This window comes from Lepisma saccharinum, assembly GCF_977018435.1.
Source record: "Lepisma saccharinum chromosome 12 unlocalized genomic scaffold, izLepSacc3.1 SUPER_12_unloc_1, whole genome shotgun sequence".
Classification (NCBI taxonomy): domain Eukaryota; kingdom Metazoa; phylum Arthropoda; class Insecta; order Zygentoma; family Lepismatidae; genus Lepisma; species Lepisma saccharinum.
In genome coordinates, this window is record NW_028142891.1 from 13205746 (window position 1) to 13228616 (window position 22871).

Below are 22871 nucleotides of genomic sequence, written 5' to 3' on the forward strand. Positions count from 1 at the left end.
ACCTCCTCCATTTTTGGGGGTAGGCCTTCCTCGGCATAGAGGGCATGTCGAGGCGACAATTTATGGACCCTCCACTTAAAATATTTTTTGTATATGGGTACAAAAAACTACTCAAACGGGGGGGGGGTGTAAGGGGTGACCTTTCACGTAGTACACCCAAATGTCAACCTCACTTCCACGTTAGTGCACCCTGGACTTTCGACTAACGAGGCTCTGGCGACTGGCCCCATGGTCAGTATAATTTTGTTTGTATTGTCCTGTTTTTTGTCCTTATGTGTGCTGAGTGCCCCTTTACAGCCTCAGCTTTTAACGAAAGTCAGAATATTTTAATATTTTATGATTTTATTTTTGCAACGTTAGAGTTGTTATTTGTAACGATAAGGGGCTGGACCCCGTATAATGTGAAGGGTGCAAAATAGCCTTAGTGCTGACGCACCCAAAATTTTAAATTCAAATTCAAATTCAAATTCAAACGGGGGGAAACCCCCAAAACGAGCGCGGCCTTCGAGCCCGCTTCAGGTAATGGAAAAGACAAGTAACGTGCCACGTTATCTTGTGATTAGTATAGTGCAGAAGACCGAGAGTAACGATGAATCTGCAACAACCAAGAAACATAGAGCTGCTACATTAAAGGACCTGTCACCATTTCTGATCAAGAAGCAGCTAGACTACGCCGCTGGTTCAGATGTACCAGAAATAAAAAAGCTGCGAAACGGGAGTCTACTGATCCAGACCAGCACAGATCGCCAGACAAACAACCTTTTAAAGCTAAGATCTTTGGGCGACTTCCCTGTTAATGTTGAACCTCACCGTCAACTTAACAGTAGTAGAGGTGTGATTCGCCACTGGGATCTGCTAAATGCTGAGGAGGAAGAGATTCTTGAAGAACTCTCAGACCAACACGTGACCGCAGTGCAGCGAATAAAGACGCGCAAGTCCGGAGAACTAGTACCAACTGCTTCACTCATAGTGACGTTTCAAACGACCACTCTCCCAGATATTGTACGGGCAGGTTATTTGAGACTCAAAGTCCGTCCGTACATCCCTAAACCGATGCGGTGTTTCAAATGCCAGCATTTTGGGCACACTCAGCCTTCCTGCAAGGCCACTACCGCCCTTTGTGGTAACTGTAGTAAGCCTGATCATGGGACCGAACTTTGTTCTTCAGGTCCCAAATGCACTAACTGCCAAGGCGAGCACCCAGTCTGGCATCGTGACTGCCCCTCTTTCCAACAAGAGAAGAAAATCAGAGAGTTGGTCGTCACAGAGAAAATCTCAGCTGGTGAAGCAAAACAACGTATCCGTGACAGCATACGCACTAGTTTACCTGTGCCATTCGCTACAGTTGCTACACCCGTCGCAGTGTAGGTGTACAAACCAGCGACGTGTCTACTCAAACAACAACGCTTCCTGCAGTAGCTCGTCCTGCTTCGAGGAAATCAGCAACCACTCCTCGCTCCACGGAGAAAAAGTTCAAGCAGGTACATAGTAAAGAATACTTCCTCAAGTCCAGTAGCTCTCCAGTCAGGGTGGCAGCCACCACCCTGAAACTTAAGGCGCAGCTCAAAGCTGCTCGGCGGGCGCTCAGAGCACCCGCCACCACTCCCCCTTCTTCATCCCCTTCGCCCTCTGTGTCCTTACCCGAGGACATGATACAGGACGAAGCCGCGGATGAAGAATTTATCAAGGTGACAGGGCCTAGAAATAAAGTACGCCTTAAAAGATAACAATCATACCTACAGATATGGCTTGTCTCCAATGGAACCTTAACGGTTTCCGAACGCATCTCGAGGAACTGCAAATTCTTATATCTGAATTTGACCCTGCCATCATATGTCTCCAAGAGACATATTTTCGTCCAAATGAATCAGCGATTTTAAACGGATACACGCTTTACCGCACCGACAAGCTTCCTGAGGGTCGTCGTGCACACGGTGGTGTTGCAATCGGTGTTGGAGATACCATCCACTCAACGCCAATCTTTCTGTGCGGGTCCATCTACCACAGCCAATATCTGTGTGCTGTATCTACATCACAAGGGAGGAGCGATTCTCCCTTGACGACCTCCTTTCTATTTTCGAACAACTTCCGTCTCCTGTAGTTCATTTGGGCGATTTTAATTCCTACCATCGTTTGTGGGGCTCCGTTCGTACAGACCCCCGGGGTCAAATTGTAGATCAATTCCGTGAGGAATCAGGTTTAACGTTGCTGAATGATGAGACTCCCACATATTTCAGTCCTTCCTCAGGCACACACTCTGCGTTGGACTTGTCCTTCTGTAGTCTCAGCCTTGCTCCTACCACATCTTGGAGCCTTCACCCTGATCTCTGTGGGAGTGATCACTTCCCATTCTCATTCTTACCTTCCAACATCTTCAGCAATTACGTGAACAACACCCTCACTGGCATCTCAGTCGGGCCGACTGGGATGCCTTGGAGCGTGCAGTGGACCTTGAAGTCGAGCTTGCGTCGACTCTACCACCAATCGACGCCTTAGATGTCTTTGTTTCACGAGTGCATGATGCTGCACGCACCTCCATTCCACATCCCAGTGGACCTGCGAGGCGACGACCAGTCCCCTGGTGGACTGCGGAGATCAGTGCAGCCATCAAGGACGACGCCCTCTAGTTTTTCGAAGTCATAACACCGAGCCATATAACTCTCCATTCACTGAACGTGAGTTCGATCAGGCAACTCGAGATTCTAAGAATACAGCTCCTGGAGTGGACAAGATCCACTATGAGATGCTTCGTCATCTGCCCATTGGAGCAAGAAATTTCCTTCTTGCGGTATTCAACAGGCTTTGGTTGGAGGACTCTTTCCCCACTTCCTGGAAATAAGCTATTATTGTTCCCATCCTGAAACCAGGTAAACAACGCACCGCAGCCTCGAGTTATAGGCCTATTGCCTTAACTACCTGTGTGTGCAAGTTGATGGAACGTATGATCAACAAGCGTCTCACCAGGTTTTTGGAGGAAAACTCATTGATAAGTAATTTTCAATGTGATTTTCGCTCCAACCGTTCCACACTGGACCATCTGGTTCAGCTGGAAACATATTCAGGATGCATTCTTCAACAAGGAACATTTAGTTGCAGTTTTCTTGGATCTCCAAAAGGCATATGACACAACGTGGCGCTTTGGCATCCTAAAGCAGCTCCATTCTTGAGGCGTGCGTGGCCATATGGCGTACTTTTTATCAGATCGCTTTTTCCGCGTACGTGTTGGGAACTCCTTTTCAGATCGTCACGAACTAGAAAACGGAGTTCCGCAGGGCAGCGTATAAAGTGTGACGCTGTTTGCCATAGCAGTGAACAGTGTTATGGCAAACATTCTTTTTCCAGTACATGGCCTCCTCTATGTAGACGACCTCACGATCTTTTGTCGCTCACGGAATCTCGCGTCAGCTTCTCCTCAACTCCAACTGACTGACTCATCCGAGAAATCTGTGTGTGTGCACTTTTGTCGTCATTTAGGGAAATCTCCCCTGTGCTTCGTGAATGAGGTCCGCTTCCTGGGTCTCATTTTCGATAAGAAATTAACATGGCTGCCTCACCTTCGCCAGTTAAAGTTCTCTTGTCTTCGAGTTCTCAACCTTTTACGCGTTTTATCCCATACTTCCTGGGGTGCGTATAGGACGGTACTGCTTCGCCTATACCGTGCACTCATCAGGGCGAAGCTTGATTATGGATGTGTTGTGTATTCTTCTGCCCGCCCATCTAGACTTCGCATCCTAGACACCGTCCACCATGCTGGTATACGTGTGTGCTCTGGTGCTTTTCGGACCAGCCCTATCGCCAGCTTGTACGTTGAGACATCTGAATTACTACCTCGATCTACGCTGGATGCCTTCACATCCTTCATTTCACACCATCTCAGAGCGGAGTAGGCTGGCAAGGTATCGGCTCCACCCTAGTGTCACTAGACCATTTGGTGTTCGTGCAGACGAAATCCTGTCAGCTCTTGGTGTTGACAGTGATCTTCCTGGCGTCTCCACTCATTCCGCCTCTCCCAACCTGGGAGTTTCCTGCACCTTCCATCGATTTCTCTCTGACTGCCCTTCCAAAGGCAGAAACACCAATGGTTGTTTACCAGCAACGGTTTTTAGAACTTCGTGCAAAGCACCCCAATTTTAATGTGTTTTACACGGATGGGTCCAAGACAATCGAATCAGTCGGTTGCGCCTTCGTCCTAGACTCTCAAAGTTCCAGTTTCTCACTACATCCTGCCTGTTCCATTTTTACGGCAGAGTTATACGACATTCTAAAGGCACTGGACTTTGCAGACGTGCATGGGCTGAAGAAAGTCCTTGTGTGCTGCGATTCGACCAGCGTGTTGCAGTCTCTGGATTCGCTGTAATCCCGGCATCCGGTAGTGCAACGCATATTTAGACGGCTTGTGTCCTTATCTGCCAGCGCGGATGTACACTTCTGTTGGGTCCCTAGCCACGTGGGCATTCAGGGGAACAAAGCAGCTGATGCTGCCGCGAAGTCTGCTGATGCAGATGGCGACGTTCTCGTCCACCTTTTGCCAGCTAGCGACCTGCAGAATGTGTTCCGTTGTAGACTTCTTAACACTTGGCAGGCCGAATGGGATGCGGAAACGGGGAACAAGCTTCACGCTGTTAAGCCCACCATAGGTGCTTGGCGTTCCTCGTCCCGTCCCTCTCGGCGAGAAGAAATTATTCTTACCCAGTAGTGTAATTGGGTTGTTTCAACGCAATACTTAGTCCCCCTCCATGTAGGACTGCCTTGACGGGGCGAGGGGGCTTAGTAGGGAGGTCAATTTCATCTCATCATTTTACCCATTCTTCATATCCATATCTCACGTTTTTCACCATTCCATCACGTCATTCATCTCCATGTCTTTGACCTCCCTCTAAGAAACTTATGTAGGGAGGTCATTTTCATCTCATCATTTCACTCATTCTTCACATCCATATCTCACGTTTTCACCATTCCATCACGTCATTCATCTCCATATCTTTGACCTCCCTATAACTAAGGGTCCTGCTAGAGGAGACAACCTCGATAAAAAAACCCTATCCCAAGCTGTGAGTTGCACGTGCCGATGGGACAGTGTTGGCTGCAGGGGTAGGTGCAGCCGCGAACGTGGCCTCGGGGATTTCGGTTTGGTCCTCGAGTAGCCTTAATTTTTGGGGGTAGGCCTTCCTCGGCATAGAGGGCATGTCGAGGCGACAATTTATGGACCCTCCACTTAAAAATCTTAGTTTATGGGAACTAAATCACCTTTTAACGGGGGGAAACCCTCAAAGCGTCGGAGGCCTTTGAGCCCGACGAGTTTATTAAAAAAGACAGGGAACGTCACGTCAGTGCCGCGTTACCTTGTAATAAGCATTGTGGAAAAGAGAGACACGAACGATGAATGTACAAGCACGAAGAGAAATGGAGCAAAAACATTAAAGGACCTGTCACCATTCCTTATAAAGAAGCAAGTGGACTATGCCGCTGGAAGTGATGTCCCTGACATCAAAAAACTGCGCAACGGAAGCCTTCTCATCCAGACAAATACAGATCGCCAGACTAACCTCCTCCTTAAGCTTACGATCTTGGGCGACTTTCCTGTTCAGGTAGAACCTCACCGTCAACTGAACAGTTGTAAAGGTGTTATACGTCACTGGGATCTTTTGAATTGCACAGAAGAAGAAATCCTTCACGAGCTCTCCGATCAACATGTAACAGCAGTGCAGCGAATCAAGACCAAAAAATCCGGAGAACTTTTACCGACAGCTTCGCTCATTCTCACCTTCAAAACGACCACTCTCCCGGATGAGGTACGGGCTGGTTATTACAACCTCCATGTCCGGCCGTACATCCCGAACCCGATGCGATGTTTCAAATGTCAGCACTTTGGGCACACTCAGCCTTCTTGCAAGGCCACCACTGCCATTTGTGGCAAATGTAGCGAGCCCGACCATGGGACCGAGCCTTGCTCATCTGGTCCCTCATGCGTCAATTGCAAAGGCAAGCACCCAGTCTGGCATCGCGACTGCCCCTCTTTCCAAGAGGAAAAGAAGATCCGAGAGTTGGTTGTGACAGAGAAAATCTCTGCCGGCGAAGCAAAAAGACGTCTCCGTGAAAGTGTACGCACTCCTCTACCTGTGCCATTCGCTACAGCTGCTTCAAATGCTCTTGCCCGTCGCAGTATTGGCGTCCAAACCAGCGACGTGTCCACTCAGACAACAAGTATTCCCGGAGCAGCTCACCCCGCTCCGAAGAAACCAGCAACCACTACTCGCTCCACAGAGAAGAAATTCAAGCAAGTGTATAATAAACAACATTTTCTGAAGTCTACTAGCTCTCCAGTCAGGGTGACAGCCACCACCCTGAAAATTAAGGCGCAGCTGAAAGCAGCCCGGCGGGCGCTAAAAGCACCCGCCCCCACTCCCCCTTCATCCCCTTCGCCCTCTGTGTCCTTACCCGAGGACATGATACAGGACGAAGCCGCGGATGAAGAATTTATCAAGGTGACAGGGCCTAGAAATAGAGTACGCCTTAAAAGGTAACAATCTTACCTACATATATGGCTTATTGTCTCCAATGGAACCTTAACGGTTTCCGAACGCATCTCGAGGAACTGCAAACTCTTATATCTGTTAATGACCCTGCCATCATATGTCTCCAAGAGACACATTTTCGTCCAAATGAATCAGCGATTTTGAACGGATACACGCTTTACCGCACCGACAAGCTTCCTGAGGGTCGTCGTGCACACGGTGGTGTTGCAATCGGTGTTCGAGATAACATCCACTCAACGCCAATCTTTCTCACCACCCCCCTCCAAGCTGTCGCCGTGCGGGTCCATCTACCACAACCAATATCCTTTTGCAGTGTTTACATCACAAGGGAGGAGCGATTCTCTCTTGAGGACCTCCTGTCTATATTCGAGAAACTTCCGTCTCCTGTAGTTCTTTTGGGCGATTTTAATTCCTACCATCGTTTGTGGGGCTCCGTTCGTACAGAGCCCCGGGGTCAAATTGTAGATCAATTCCGTGAGGCATCAGGTTTAACGTTGCTGAATGATGGGACACCCACATATTTCAGTCCTTCCTCAGGCACACACTCTGCGTTGGACTTGTCCTTCTGCAGTCCCAGCCTTGCTCCTACCACATCTTGGAGCGTTCATCCTGATCTCTGTGGGAGTGATCACTTCCCTCTCATTCTTACCTTCGAACATCTTCAGCAATCACGTGAACAACACCCTGACTGGAATCTCAGTCGGGCCGACTGGGAAGTCTTCAAGCGTGAGACAAGCGTGAGACAAGCGAAGACAGCTGCTGGTAGTTAACTACTTCCTCCATCTTCGCTCGATGCCTTCACATCCTTCATTCCACACCATCTCAGACGACGGTAGGCTGGCAAGGTATCGGCTCCACCCTAGTGTCACTAGACCATTTGGTGTTTGTGCAGACGAGATCCTGTCAGCACTTGGTGTTGACAGTGATCTTCCTGTCGTCTCTCCACTCATTTCGCCTCTCCCTACCTGGGAGTTTCCTGCACCTTCCATCGATTTTTCTCTGACTGGTCTTCCAATGTCAGAGACACCAATGGTTGTCTACCAGCAACGGTTTTTAGAACTTCGTGCGAAGCACCCGAATTTTAATGTGTTTTACACGGATGGGTCCAAGACATTCGAATCAGTTGGTTGCGCCTTCGTCCTAGACTCTCAAAGTTCCAGTTACTTGCTACATCCTGCCTGTTCCATCTATACGGCAGAGTTGTACGTCATTCTGAAGGCACTGGACTTTGCAGACGTCAATGGTCTGAAGAACGTCCTTGTGTGCTGTGATTCGACCAGCGTGTTGCAGTCTCTGGATTCGCCGTATTCCCGGCATCCAGTAGCGCAACGCATATTCAAACGGCTTGTGTCCTTATCTGCCAGCACAGATGTACACTTCTGTTGGGTCCCTAGCCACGTGGGCATCCAGGGGAACGAAGCAGCTGATGCTGCCGCGAAGTCTGCTGATGCAGATGGCGACGTTCTCGTCCACCTTTTGCCAGCTAGCGACCTGCAGAATGTGTTCCGTTCTCGCCTTCTTGACACTTGGCAGACCGAGTGGGATGTGGAAACGGGGAACAAGCTTCACGCTGTTAAGCCCACCATAGGTGCTTGGCGTTCCTCGTCTCGTCCCTCTCGGCGAGAAGACGTTATTCTTACCCGCCTGCGTATAGGACACAGCCGTCTCACGCATGGTCACCTACTGCAAGGGCTGGACCCTCCGTTGTGTCGTACTTGTAATGTTATTCTAAGCATCCGACACATTCTCGTTGAATGTGTCGATCTTGCTTACCTCCGGCAGACTTTTAACCTTTCCGGCTGTTTGTCATCCCTCTTGGGTGATGACAGCAGTATTTTATCACGTGTTTTTAGTTTTTTGCGAAGAGCTGGACTCTTCCACCGTCTGTAAGGAGGTTTTTAGTTTATTCTGACTTTTTAATATGTTGTGTTTGTCCCGTGCAGGTCTTTTTACAACCTTGCACTTTTAGTTTTTCCCAAGGGGCTATCTACACCCCCTTTTTTAAATCTAAGTCAGAATTTTAGATAAGGGGACATTTCCCCGTATACACAGAAGGGTGCGAAATGGCCTTAAGTGCCGACGCACCCATAAATTTTAACTCAATCAATCAAGCAATACTTAGTAGGTATGCATTTGTAGCCTCTATTTTTTACCAATCGAATATCAGTTTTTGACATATTTTGACAATTTTTTGTCGATGTTTTAGCGTTTAGCGATGTTTTAGTAAAATTTCCCTTTTTTCCCACTCATACTTGGTAGGTATATCACGATCTTACGTGATACAACTTAACCTATCTTTTTTTCTTACGATTTTTTAATTTTTTTTTACGATCCTAAGTGATATAACTTAACCTATAATTTTTTTTTATTTACGCACCGAACTAACCTACAAGGGACTCTGTTTTGTTTTAATATTTCAGTATTTTAAGGTTTTTTTCACAAATTTTATATAACCTAAAATGTGTTGGATGTTTATTTTTTTTTTAGTATGTGGCAATTTTTTTAACGAATTTTTTAAAACTGCTCCGTCACCCTCTCGTTCTTCACGTCGTACGCGAAGGACTTCTCTGCGACCAGGATGACGCTGCACACGGTATCATCGGGCAGCGCGTCGTGGAACTCGCACACGACCTTGATGTTGGTGCGAACATGGGTCTCCGTGCTTTGAATTCGCTGGGCGCGTAGTACATGTCCACGCTTCCCTCGGTCACGCGCTTGTAAGAGGTGTAAGCTTCGTAAAGTTTGAGGTAATCATCTTTGGTCATGTCGAGGTTGTAATTCTCGCGCGGGAACACTTCGTTGCGTCCGTTCTTCAGATAAACGTTCTTGAAGGGTGTAAGGGGTGACCTTCCACGTAGTACACCCAAATGTCAACCTCACTTCCACGTTAGTACACCCTGGACTAAAGACTAACGAGGCTCTGGCGACTGGCCTCATGGCCAGTATAATTTTGTTTGTATTTTCCTGTTATTTTGTCCTTATGTGTGCTGAGTGCCCTTTTACAGCCTCAGCTTTTAACGAAAGTCAGAACATTTTAAGCTTTTAAGATTTTACTTATGCAACGTTAAAAGGGGCTGGACCCCGTATAATGTGACGGGTGCAAAATAGCCTAAGTGCTGACGCACCCACAATTTTAACATCAAATCAAATCAAATCAAACGTTCTTGATCTTGCAGTCGTCGAACTTGCTGGAATCTTTTTCCTGATCGTTATCGCGTCCGGTCTGAAAGAGCACTACGACGAAATCTGGCATGTCGAACTGTATGTTGTTGAACTGCGTCGTGACGTCGAATTCCATGTGACTTCCGGACGCTATCTTCTGCACGCACTGGTAACCGTGAAAGTGAATCGGTACCTGTGGACTTTTCAAGATCTCCGCTTTGTACTTGAGGGCGTAGTTTGTTTCGTATTCCACCACCGGCATTCTCAACTCCATGCTCCGGATGACGCACTTGCCTGCTTCGGGTAAAGTGTTGGGCAGTGGCGTGATACCGTCCGGACCCAAAGTAGCGTATCGCATCAGTGCGTCGTTGTCGTTGGCCGCTCTTCGAAACGTGATCCTCAGTCATCCCTTCCACATGATCTCCTTGTAGTCCGAGAAGAACCCCGGAAGCAGACGCATGGGAAAGAGCACCGTGTGACTTGTCGTCGATATTTTGGTCCCCGCTTCGAATCCTCCCGCTTGATAGTATGCTGCGTCCGTTTTGGATAATTTCAATGTTCCCACTGCCGTCGACGTGATGCCTGGATAATCGATTCTGTCGATGACGGTGTTGTGTTTCCTCACCTCCACCTGCGAGAACAGGTGAGGCACGAAGTTTTCCACGAGTATCAAATTTGCTGCTGCGGGGAACGCGTCTCCGCTTTCCTTCTTCACCACGTCGAATTGAAGGTAGTGGTCCGCTCTGTGAGGATGAACGAACCCGTCGCCTACGTCCACGTCGTATTCGATCTCCCGGTTCGCTTCGTTGAGATTGGCGAACGTGCGACGGTTGGGAGGAAAAGATTGCAATTCGTAACTTTCGATTTGTTCCATGATGTATGGTTATTTATTATACGTTGATCTCCACGATGGCCGTCGTCGTGGCACCTGCGAAATCCACCACCTCGCCTTTCTCGTTCGTCACTACCAACTCTATGTCGTCTATGTGGTTGCGACATACTGGAAAATAGATCGGCGAAGAGGGCGTGTAGATGATCGGTTCCATGAATTCGGGGGGTGTAAGGGGTACCTTCCACGTAGGCGCCCAAAAGTCAACCTCACTTCCACGTAGTGCACCCTGGACTAAAGACTAACGAGGCTCTGGCGACTGGCACTATGGCCAGTATAATTTTGTGTGTGTGTCCTGTTTTTTGTCCTTGTGTGTGCTGAGTGCCCGTTTACAGCCTCAGCTTTTAACAGAAGTCAGAACATTTTAAGGTTTTTAGTTACGCAACGTTAGAGTTGTTATTTGTAATGATAAGGGGCTGGCCCCCGTATAATGTGACGGGAGCAAAATAGCGTAAGTGCTGACGCTCCCAAAATTTTAAATTCAAATCAAATCAAATCAACCATGAATTCGGAACTGGGTTTGAACGTGGCTATGATTCCCGTCTGCTTGTGACTTCCCAGTAATCCGTCCGAGGATTTCGTGATCATGCCTTCCGCCACGTTGCAGTGAACGTTCAACGTTTCGATGGCCAAGAATTTAGGAATGTTTCCTGCCGTGTGCTTGATGCCAGCTTCGAGTTTGGTGTCGTTCTCGAAACCTAAAAGTTCTCCTATGGTGCCCAGGTCCACGGTCTCCGACGCGGATACGATTTCGACTCTGTGCGTGACTGAATTTTGAGAAAGGTACGTGCCTTTGGGTAATTGAGCTTGCAAAGTGGAAAGGTTGTATTGACCTGGCGTGACGACGATATGTTCGCTTCCGACGCTAATTTTGTTGTTGTGCTGCGTGACGTTAGGTATGAGGTACATGCTGTAGAATTCACGCAGAGCTATGGATTTAGGATAGACGATGTCGTCGTGAAGCGTGAGTTTCAAGATCGAAGATTCGCTCGTGAGATGGAACACGCCCATTGTCGTGATGATGTTTCAGGTTCCACAATGCTTTCTGGAAATCTTTGATCGTAGGCTTATTTATTTTAGAGAGAAACGCGAGCATGGAGAGGCAGAGATGACCGCAGTTCTCGTCTCCGAAATTTTGAATGCGTTCGTCGTTGTAGTATATAGAGGTTTTGTTCGTTTTCAGATAACGAACTAAATTTGTAGGTGGAACACCTCCGAAAGAATCGAAAACAAATGCTTTATCATTTTTGTGGTAACATATCCAATGCGTGCCTGGATTTTCTTGACTGTCCAAGTTGACTACTCCACATTCTCTTCTTTTAACGGTTGAAGGTAACGAATCGGACATGAAAACGCCTCTGAAGTGTTTGATTTGTAATGGTTTGATCAGAGATTCAATGTCTCGGTTGGTGAGTGCTGTTTCTTTTTTTTAAACTTGCTCATGACGCCCTTCCCCTTCTTCTCCATGGCCAGATTGTGACGTTTCTGTTCTTCCAATTTCGCCTTGTTCTTCTTCGAGTCGATGACGGTTTTCGCGATGGCGGCGCTACCCCCAGCCAAACTTCCAACGGCCCCCAATGCTGCCAGGATGGCCGGGATGCTGAATATGAAACCTCCGATCTTTTGCTGTTTCCGCGAACGCTGCAATCTTTTCAATTGAGGTGTGCTGAGAAGCAATTTCATTCCGTGTCCTTTCGTCAAGCAAGAACGTTTCTTCTCGCGTTGTTTCTTGGTGAGTAACCCATCGAGGGCACCCAGCGTTTTCAGATTCGAATATGGTATCTGGTACACGACACCCTTGGGCTTCATGTTTTTTTTTTGATGCTATATGTTATCTGGGAAAGAGAACAACTTTTTTTTCCGTTAGGTTTACGATGTGTGTTATTTATAGACTCTCACTCAGAATAGGTGGCGATGTGTTATTTATATATATGTATTCTGGGAAAGAAAAAAGTTTTTGCTTCGCCTAATGCTATCATGTGGTTTACAAGATCGACAGTTTCAATGTTCGACGCGTACCAGTCTTCGGTAAATCTTCTTCTCCCCTGCCTCCACTCGTGCAGCTCGTCTAACCTATCGTCAATTTTTTTGTTTGCGGCTCGAAAGAGAGTCTCTGGGGATCGGAACATTTTTTTCATTCCGCTTATTTCTCGGAGGTGATCCATGAAAATCATTTTGCACGGTGAACAAAATTCTGGCGTTACTTTACACAAGTCTATGAGTTTTGTTACATCCCCGTCGAACGTGAACGTAAATATTTTGTGCAACACTTCGGGAGGAAGTTGAGTTATACAAGTTGTCATTTTTTTTCATGGTATGTTATTTACATATATATTTTCCGAGGGTTGGGGTGTCTGTGATTAAGCAAATTCTATTACGTGCTTTGTTTTCTTACCAAGAAGTTCCTTTGTCCCCTTGTACACGATTCGAGTTTTGTTCTAGATTAAAATAGATAGCTTCTCGTCCGATAACATGTTAGCGTATCGATCTGGTAAAAATAGACTGTATTGTGCGTTGAGCAACAGACGTACCTTGGGACCATACTGGGTAGAAACGATTGAACCGGAAGTTATCGTGTAAGGTTTGCCGACTTCCAATTCCTGAATTTTTAAATACTCGACTGACAAATTTAGCATTTGTTTTAATGCTTGAAGATCACTCATTTTTTCATTCGTCATATCGAAGAGAAATTTCAGGGTGTGTGTGTTACAGAATTTTAATTTTTCACAATGTGTGTTATTTATATATACCGAAGAATTTTTTTTTTGATCTCGTAGATTTTTTTCACGATGTGTGTTATTTATATATCAAGTTTTTTTTGTTTTGACTTGTACATTTTTTTTGGCACGTATATTTTTTTGTCTTGTACATTTTTTTTGACACGTATATTTTTTTGACACGTACATTTTTTTGTCTCGTATATTTTTTGACACGTACGTTAAGGCAACTTTTTTTTTCTGACGATGATAATTTTTCCACGTCAACTTTTTTTTGACAACAAATTTTTTTTTTGACGATAAAAATTTTTACGATAAGGCAAGGCAACTTTTTTCTCACGATGATAATTTTTCCACGTCAACTTTTTTTTGACGAGACAATTTTTTTTGACGATAAAAATTTTTACGATAAGGCAACTTTTTTTCTGACGATGTCCACGTCAACTTTTTTTTTTGACGACAAATTTTTTTTGACGATAAAATTTTTTTACGATAAGGCAACTTTTTTTTCTGACGATGTCCACGTCAACTTTTTTTTTGACGAGACAATTTTTTTTCTGACGATGCCACGTCAACTTTTTTTTTACGATAAAATTTTTTTACGATAAGACAACATTTTTCTGACGATGTTCATGGCAACTTTTTTTGACATGTACATTTTTTTTTTGACACGTACATTTTTTTGACACGTATATTATTATTTTTTTACAGTGTGTGTAAGAGGAAGAAAGCTTTTGCTTCGGAAAACGAGATGATGTGCGTTATAATATCTGCCGCCTTCTGTTCAGACTTGCACCAATCATCCGTGTCCATCCTATCGTTTAATTTTTTCCCTGCGGCCGAAAGAAGAGTGTCGAGATCACCGCACCTCAGACCGCTGATCTCCCGAAGATGGTCCTTGAGAACCATTTCACAAGGGATGCGAAATTCCGGCGTCGTTCTTGCTATGATTACAAGTATCCCTACATCCTCACAATCTCCGTTTACTGCGTGTTTAAATATTTTACATAGTAGCTCGGGCGGCAAATCAGTTATACGAGACATGTTGTTATTATTTTTTTTTTTTTTACTATATGTTATTTATATACCCCACCCAAGTTTTTGTTTCGTGTTCATGGCGATGGTGGTGCCCAGTGCGGCGACCCGTTCACCCAGCGATGCGTCTCTGCTGACGAATCTTTCGAAAGCGGCACGTTCCAATTTCTTGTCTGCTTCGTGAGGTGCATCCAGATCGGTGCGAGTGGTGTTGTAAGCGATGTCGTGATCTTTGCATGCCGCGTCCAACGGATTCACACCCTTGTCTCCTCTCTCCAATCTTTTCTCGAGTTTGGTACCCGGTCCGCAATACTGGTAGCCAGGTAAATGCATCTCGAAAGGTAACTTGTTGATGATGTCACGAGTCCCTTTCCTTCGGCCACGTTCCAGAATCTCGGAGGCAGCGTGTTGATGACTTTGATGAGGTAACCTATGCCCTTGTCGTCGTTCACGATGAAGTTGGAAAGTTTCGTGCTGATCATGTCCACGATGCCAACCTTCTCGTTGTAGAAATTACGATTGCCTGCATTCTCTTCGCCGGTTATCACTAACAATCGGTCCACGAGCTTCCTCACGTCGTCCACCCAAACGAATTCTTTGGGTAACGTGTTGTAGCGTTTTACGCCGCTTCCACTCTTCACCTCGTTCCAAATCGGTTTGATGAGATTCCTATACTTCTCACCGCTGCTCGATTTCACCCTATTTTGCGAGGCATCGTTGTTCTGGTACATGGCATCCGTCATGATTAGAATTTCCCTGTAACTCTGGTAATCTTCGTCGGTGTAATCTTTCGGCTGCTTTTTGGCGACGAGTTCCCACAGTCCCACCGTACCGGGATACCTGGTCCAACTATTCTTGTCGCCTAAATTAACTTTAATGTCGTTGCCTTCCAAGGTGACTTTCGATTTCCCAATCTTCCACACGACACCCTCGTTGGTTTCCATGCTCGGATACAATCCGAACACTTCATCCTTGTCGAATTTCCCCGTGCTCAGGTAGTCTCGTGCCAAAGGTCCCAACTCGATCTTATCCGAAGACGTGCTGCTTATGGCTCGACGTCGTGGTACGTCCTTCAGTTCGAACGGCGTCGAAGGAATGCTCGAAATGGGCGTGGGTACAGCGTAACTTTTAGCTGCAAGTGGTACGAGTTCGTTGATCAAATTTTTATTTTGTTCCGTGACACTTTTAATTTCTTTACCTAGACCGCTGATGGCGTCGATCACAGGTTGATCTTGACGTTTCTTCTCTTCGTAGAATCCGCGATTCTCGGATTTCCAACCTTTGAAGCGTTTCGCGAGGTAATCGCGAAGCTTAAGATTTTCGTCTTCGATTTTTCGTTTCGTCATAACGTTATTTATACACGTCGTTTCTCACAACGTTGCAACGTTTAGAAAGTCGTTGATTTTGTTTCTGTATTTTCCGTCGTTGGGTTTCCTCGTCATGTCGATCGTCGCGAATTCGAAATCGTCACTGTTCCAGCAAGAAGAGCAGCAGCGTTCCGAAAATTGATTGTAGTTCATGTCTCCGCCTACGTAGTCATCGTACGCGTGCTTGAGGTTGGCGTGATCTTGACGAAAAAAACATATGAAATTAGCGTTGTCGCGTAGTAACTGTTTTGGAATTTTGGAAATCCTTTGAGCTAGGTAAAAGCAATCCATTTCTTTGTGACGACCTTGCGTGAAAAAGTTGCGAATTTCATTTTGATTTTCCAGGATGACATCGTCGAACACAACGACTGAATTTTCACGACAATCGTCGAGTGGTTTTATTTCCGAAGCGAACGTTGCAATGTCCAGACCATCGTACAGTTTCATCAGTTGCTGGTATTTGGTTTGCTCCAAACTTTTCGAGAACACGTACAGGTGCCTGTTCTTCCAATCTAACCAATTCGGTGCGAGGAGAAAATTGTCCACGAGCAGTGTCGTTTTCCCACACCCTGAAGGACCTACGATTAGACAACGGATGCTGTCGGGAAGCAACTCGCCGTTCTTTTTTTTCGTTTGACTTTCCGAATCCGGTAGACGCTTCACCACGTTCCACGTACTCACAAGATCACCTCGTTCGCGTCGATCCAACTCTTTTCCGGAAGTCCCAGCCATTTGACAAACAGTTTGTCACCTTTCCTACGCAATACTTTCTCGATGAGGTACGTGTCGGGGTGTTTTGTTTTAGAGAGTTCCTCTTCGTAAAATCTTCCTTTCAAAATCTCACCGCTACTATCCTTTATTATATACGTGTGTCGGTTTCCGGGTAGAACTCGAACCACCGTAAAAAGTTCCGTGCTCCAATTTTTTGTGAATCCCTTCTCGAAGGTGCGTTTGAATTTGCTGATTCTCACCTGGTCTCCAATTTTGAATTTTGATTTCTTGGTAGTCGTGGGAGTGTACTTTGGACAGTAAACTGTAGAAATTAAACGCTGCTCGTCAGATTTCGTAACGTCAGCTGGCTTCATGCCTATCGTTCTGTGCACCGTATCATTATAGGTGTCGACGAGTTCCGGCAGGATGTCGACCCATTTGTAATTTCCCCGAAGCGTGAATCGTTTCCACATGTGTGTTTTCAAGGTTCGATTAAATCTTTCCACGATGCTGGCTTTGATGTGACTGAAGGTCGAATAATGTCGGATGTCATGTTTTTGAATAAACTTTTGGAATACGGTGTTGTAAAATTCTTTACCGTTGTCTGTTTGCAAAAACCGTGGTCGTCTGTTGCTTTCGCGAAAAATTAATTTGAATGCTTCCGTGACGCATGTTCCTGTTTTGGCTTTCAAAGGTACTGCCCATGCGAATTTCGAAAATGTGTCTATGACGGTGAGGAGGTACTTGTTGCCCTTGTTCAATTTATGTACATTTTTCAAATTGCCGCTGCTCATCTCCACGAGGTCACTTTGCCAGAGGTCGTCGATGCCCTTGGTTACCACCGCCAAACGTTCGTAGTTGCGACGTGCAGGTTTATGCAATTCTTCGACGATGGCTTGCCTAGACATTTTGAAGATTACGTTTGAAGAGAAGCACCAGCGTGATGGGATTCAAAGAGGGTGGCACCTCGCTCGTGTTTTGAATGATCAGCTTATCGCCGGCACGTCGAAAACGGTAAGATCTTCGTCTTCGTGTATCTACACGCTTGGTGTTGCCGAAAATGTCGTTAGGCATTTTGTTAACGGTTATTTATTAAAGGATAGACGATTCTTAATTCTACGAAGAGAGGAACGAGTTTGTCGTCATCTCCGAGGAGTTCAACGTATAGACAATCTCCTGCGTACGCCATGTTAGAAAGCATCTTGTCGTGCTTGATTCGAAAAATGTTCTTGCCGGTAGATATTTTGATTTCGCCTACGTTTTCCGGATTCACGGTGATTTGAAGTTTCCCACCGATCGGAATTTCGTAAAAATGTAAATTGTTGTTGAAGATGTAAAAAGTTTTGCCGACGTCTTCATCCAATTTCGTCCAAATGCTGTTGAGGTGAATGATCAACAGACCGTTGAGTTTAGGTAACGCGGAAGGTAAGACTTCATGATCTGGTATGGACGGTGCAGTTTCCATGATGATCTGTTTTTTGAAACCGAACAAGTTCATAGGCATGCTGGTTATTTAAGGATACGGTCAAAGTTTTATTTTGTAATGACAAAGTGTTTTTTTTACTGAGTAATAAAATGTTTTTTTTTTAAGTTTGTAAAAATTGTTGTGTGTGGTGGTGAGTGCTAATTATTTGCACTGTGCTCAATTCTTATTTATTTCTAAACGACAATGTCCCCAAGGCAATGTGTGAATACCACACTCGAGGACGCACCTCTTACCGTCATCGGGATCCAGCGCAATTTTTCTAACTGTTTGTGGTGATGATATGGTCGACGCTCTGGATTCTTTGTTCTATACTTAGTATCGTCGATTGTGAGTAAAGGCAATCGATGTAATCGTGAAAGGTGAGTTTGTTCTGCACCGTATTTTTGCCCACACCTTTTGCTTTCTTCGTGACGCTACTCTCTGTTCTCATGGCATACATCTTCGAATGCAAACCCGCGAACTCGACAATAATATCACCGTTACATTCATCTTTCAGTTTACCTAGGACTTTTTTGTTACGGGAAGGAGTCCCAAATCTGTTGGGTTGAGGATACGCAGAAGTATCGAAATACTCAAGCATGGAAGGATTTTTTATGTCTTCGTATAGATTAGGTGTTTGTATGCTGTAAATAAAGCTGTCGGTGTCCGTGTACAAAAGTGATATTTTATCATTGTAGAAGGGTTTCATCACGTCATAATGAAATTCGAACATGTAAAGTTTCGACAAGTCGAGAACCGTTGCGCCAACGTAAATTGGTTTTCTGAATTTCATCAATTTTATATCTAGATTGAAAAGTGCCGAATTCTCGTTGTAAATTTTTCTCGACTTGAATCTAGGATCGGCTATCCACTTCCGACATTTATTCTTATCGGAAATTAATTTCACGTCTACGTGCTTTCTAACATTCTCCATGGTCTTTCCGTACACCGCATTGTTCATTAATTTAAAGAAGTCCTTGTCTAAATCGGAAGTGGCAGCTGTTCTATGTTGTGTGTTAGTTTCTATGTAAGGTCTTAACCACGTGGAATGTTTAAACTTTAGTATTGTTCTAACATTTACTATCTGAACACCCTTCCCAATCAAAAACCGGTGATTCTTGTAGTGGACGACGTATCTCTGTTTAGGGTCCAATGTTAACAAAAGCTTGTCTTGAACCGAGTCGGGTGGACATTTGATTTCGGGAGTCGGAGGCAAATCCGAAAACGTGTCGTGCAGGTGGTCGGAGAATTGGAGATCTACCTCTGCGAAGAAACCACACTCGCTATCGTCGAAATGAATAATGTCTATCGAAGTGGGATCTAACCATTCGAATCCCCCGTAAGGAAGTTTCTGAACCATGGCATGTCCGTAGAGATTATTAACGTAATTCGTAATGTAATTCGATGCTCGATTTGAATCGTAATCTTCTTTCATGTGTACGTTATTAGCTTTTGCATGTCTCTGTACGCATTGCACCATTCCACCTCGTATCCCTCTTTCGATGAAAAGTAACATGTCAACGTCCGATATCAGTTCCAGCTTGACCTTTGTCTGGAATAACATTGCCGACCACGCTAATCCCGGTAGACTGTAGAAATACGCTGGATCTAATTTATAAATATTCGTTGCCGTTTTCCTGAACGCTTGAAAAACATCCGCGAGTATCGTTACGTCTAATTTTAAGTATGCGTCGTGGTAGTCTCCGAGTGTCCTACTTTCTAATTTCTCCCACATGAGTTGCGCGTGTTGGTATTCTTCGTCCGTGATTCCTTTCTCTCTGAGTCTGCTGTAAAATTCTCTTGGAGGTGGGAGAGCGTCGTCGTTAAATTTAGAACCATCACTAACATATTCGTAAGGATAAATCCCTTTACGTCTAACGAGTTCTATGTCTACGTTGGGAAAACTAGCTCTAGTTATTTTAAATTGATCGTCGGTGAGTTTGTTCGCTAAAGCATCCAGACTTGCAGAGAGAAATCTATACGAATCCAGGAAGCGCATCTCGATTGTATTTTTTGTTCCCGGAATCGACACTTGCTTGCTGAGACTAATGTAGCGTTCTTCATTCTCGGCCAAGACACCTATACGTTTCGGATCGTAGCCAAGATGTCTCACCAGGTGGTGAAAATCATATCCGCTTCCGTTGTGAAAGAATATGGGGATGAATTTAGGTTTCTGGATTTTAAGATTGCACGTGTTGCAAATTCCACCTATGTAGTTTCCGCTGAAATGATCGTGGTGGAATATTTTTTTGTTCTCATCAGTGAAACTTTGATCACATACCGGACACACCTCAGTGGAATTGTAATTTTGAAGTTCATTTTCAGTTAAAGGTGCCATCGGTTTTGATGTAAGCAGTACGCTACCAATTACCTCAACCTCCTCCATCATTTTTTCCAGGAAGTGTTCGATTACATTTGGCCCGCGGTATATATATGCTTCATTTATTTTATCACGTCGCACAACAACATAGCCGAAACTATTAGGTTTATGAAGCTGGTACGGAGTTGTGGAGGAAATTTCAGGATCCGGTTCGCAGTAGGAGAGTGGTTTCAGGAAAGACTCGAAATCTGCGACGATGATTGCGGGATGTTCCAACAATGCCTTGTGCATTTTGAATTCTTCGACTTCGTTCGTTTCGGGCATCAACATTGTCGCCGGTCTGTTGTCACGGCAATAAATTTTATGTTCGGCAAGTTTATCGATAGCAATTTGACGACTATGAAGATTTTGATGATCACGTCGGTCACGATCGTTGAACGTGGTTAGGCATCTCGGGCAAACTTCGATGTTGTTTGCATGCTTGGTAGTTTGACTTCTGACCAAGCGTGATAGTGAACGAATGAGACAGTAATGGTGAACACTGTCGTTTGAAATGAGAAGAAGATTAATCACACAAGCATCGTCATCGTCGATATCGCTTATCCTGACGGGATGCACGAGATATTTATCTGACGTGAAGGAATATACATTAATAGCGATGCGTTTTCCTGCACGATTTTCGAACTTTGTTATATCCGACAATGTCACCGGGTATTCAATGTCAGACATTACACTTTGAAAGTCGCTCTCGTATTGTTTGTAATTAGAAACCTGTTCTGGATGATTTGACCAATGAACAGGATGCAGTGCAGCCAATATACACCAAAGGAAACACTTTTTATCGCTGTTCTGTATATTTAACACAGCCCTCTTGTGTTGAATGTTCGGTGGAAGAGGAACGTAGCTGGAAGCGCGAAGAGGCGAGAATCGGTTCACGTAAACGGTTAACGTGTGAGGACTTCCACACAGAGACCATCCCGACCCTTTAGCCTCGAAATCGTCATGTTTCTTAACCAGCTCATTGGTAACTTTATAATAGAAGTTGTCTAAATTTTCGACGTCCGCCAAATGAAGAGTCTGGTTTTTTGTACGATGATAAAAAATACTCGTTGTGCCATCAACTTTCTCGTATTCAGAAAACAGAACAACGTATACTTTTATAGAGTTGTTTTCAAGTTTATCTTTTAAAATATTTAGTACAGATGTTTTCGTTTCATCCAAGAAACTAAGGATGTCACGGCCTGGTTCTGACTTAATTGAAAAATCCTGGAGTTGGTCGTTGAATGCAGATCTAATTGGTTTGCGTTCATTAGATAATTTAATTTGCTTGGAAGTGCAAGCTTCCGTTTCTGAATCATCGATTTTCCTTTTCGATGCTTGTCCGGTCGATGGTTTGCAAATTTTGAGGTGTTTACTTAAATTTGCAATGCTGATCATTTTTCCGCATCGAGCACAGGGCTTAGAAGGTAACGAACGATTAATTCTCGAACCTGTTTCGCTACATCTTGCCCTGTGTACCGTTAAATTGTTCCTTGAGATTAGCTTCCCACAAGTAACACATTTAGTTTTATCATTTTTACGATTGAAACTGGTGGTGGATGCCATTATGCTTTCTCCAAAATCACAGAAATCAAAAAGTCTAGTATATAGCGATACAATTTTCAGGTATGTTATTTATATAGAATTTCTTGGGTGCGAATACAAAACTCAAAAATTCAATGTACTGTGAATACAATTTTCAAGTATGTTATTTATATAGAATTTCTTGGGGTGAATACAAAACTCAAAAAATTCAATCTACTGTGAATACAATTTTCAAGTATGTTATTTATATAGAATTTCTCGGGGTGATTACAAAAATCAAAATTCAACTTAACGTGAATATATTTTTCATGTATGTTATTTTATGTAGAATTTCTTGGGGGTGATTACAAAAATCAAAATTCAACTTAACGTGAATATAATTTCCAGGTATGTTATTTTATATAGAATTTTCTCGGGGCGATTACAAAAATCAAAATTCAACTTAACGTGAATATAATTTCCAGGTATGTTATTTTATATAGAATTTCTCGGGGTAATTACAAAAATCAAAATTCAACTTAACGTGAATATAATTTCCAGGTATGTTATTTTATATAGAATTTTCTCGGGGCGATTACAAAAATCAAAATTCAACTTAACGTGAATATAATTTCCAGGTATGTTATTTTATATAGAATTTCTCGGGGCAATTACAAAATTCAAAATCCGAGACAGTTCAGTTTCAACGTGTTCATATTTGAAAAAAAATGCAAAATACGCCTTGGAGATTTCAACCAATCCACTTTACTAGATTGGGGAAACTCTAACTATTGTTATTTGGAACCTTTAACCTTTTTTGGTGACGTAGAGTACGCGTAGAGAGGTTGGGTTCAGTGTGTCGGTCGAGTCTCGGTGTCCTCTGTCCTCCCATACCAAAATAAACATAGGTCGTCATGGAACAAAAAAAAAATGTACCGAAAATTTTCCAAGTCCAGCGTTAAAAAAATCTTAAATTGCAAATATCTCGAAAATGGTAAGAGTTATCGAAAAAATATATCGAAAAACACCCCCATACGGCATCGTTAGATGCCCCCTGTCGATTTTGGAGGTGTAGAATACGTATACCAAGTTTTGGTGGTCCTGGG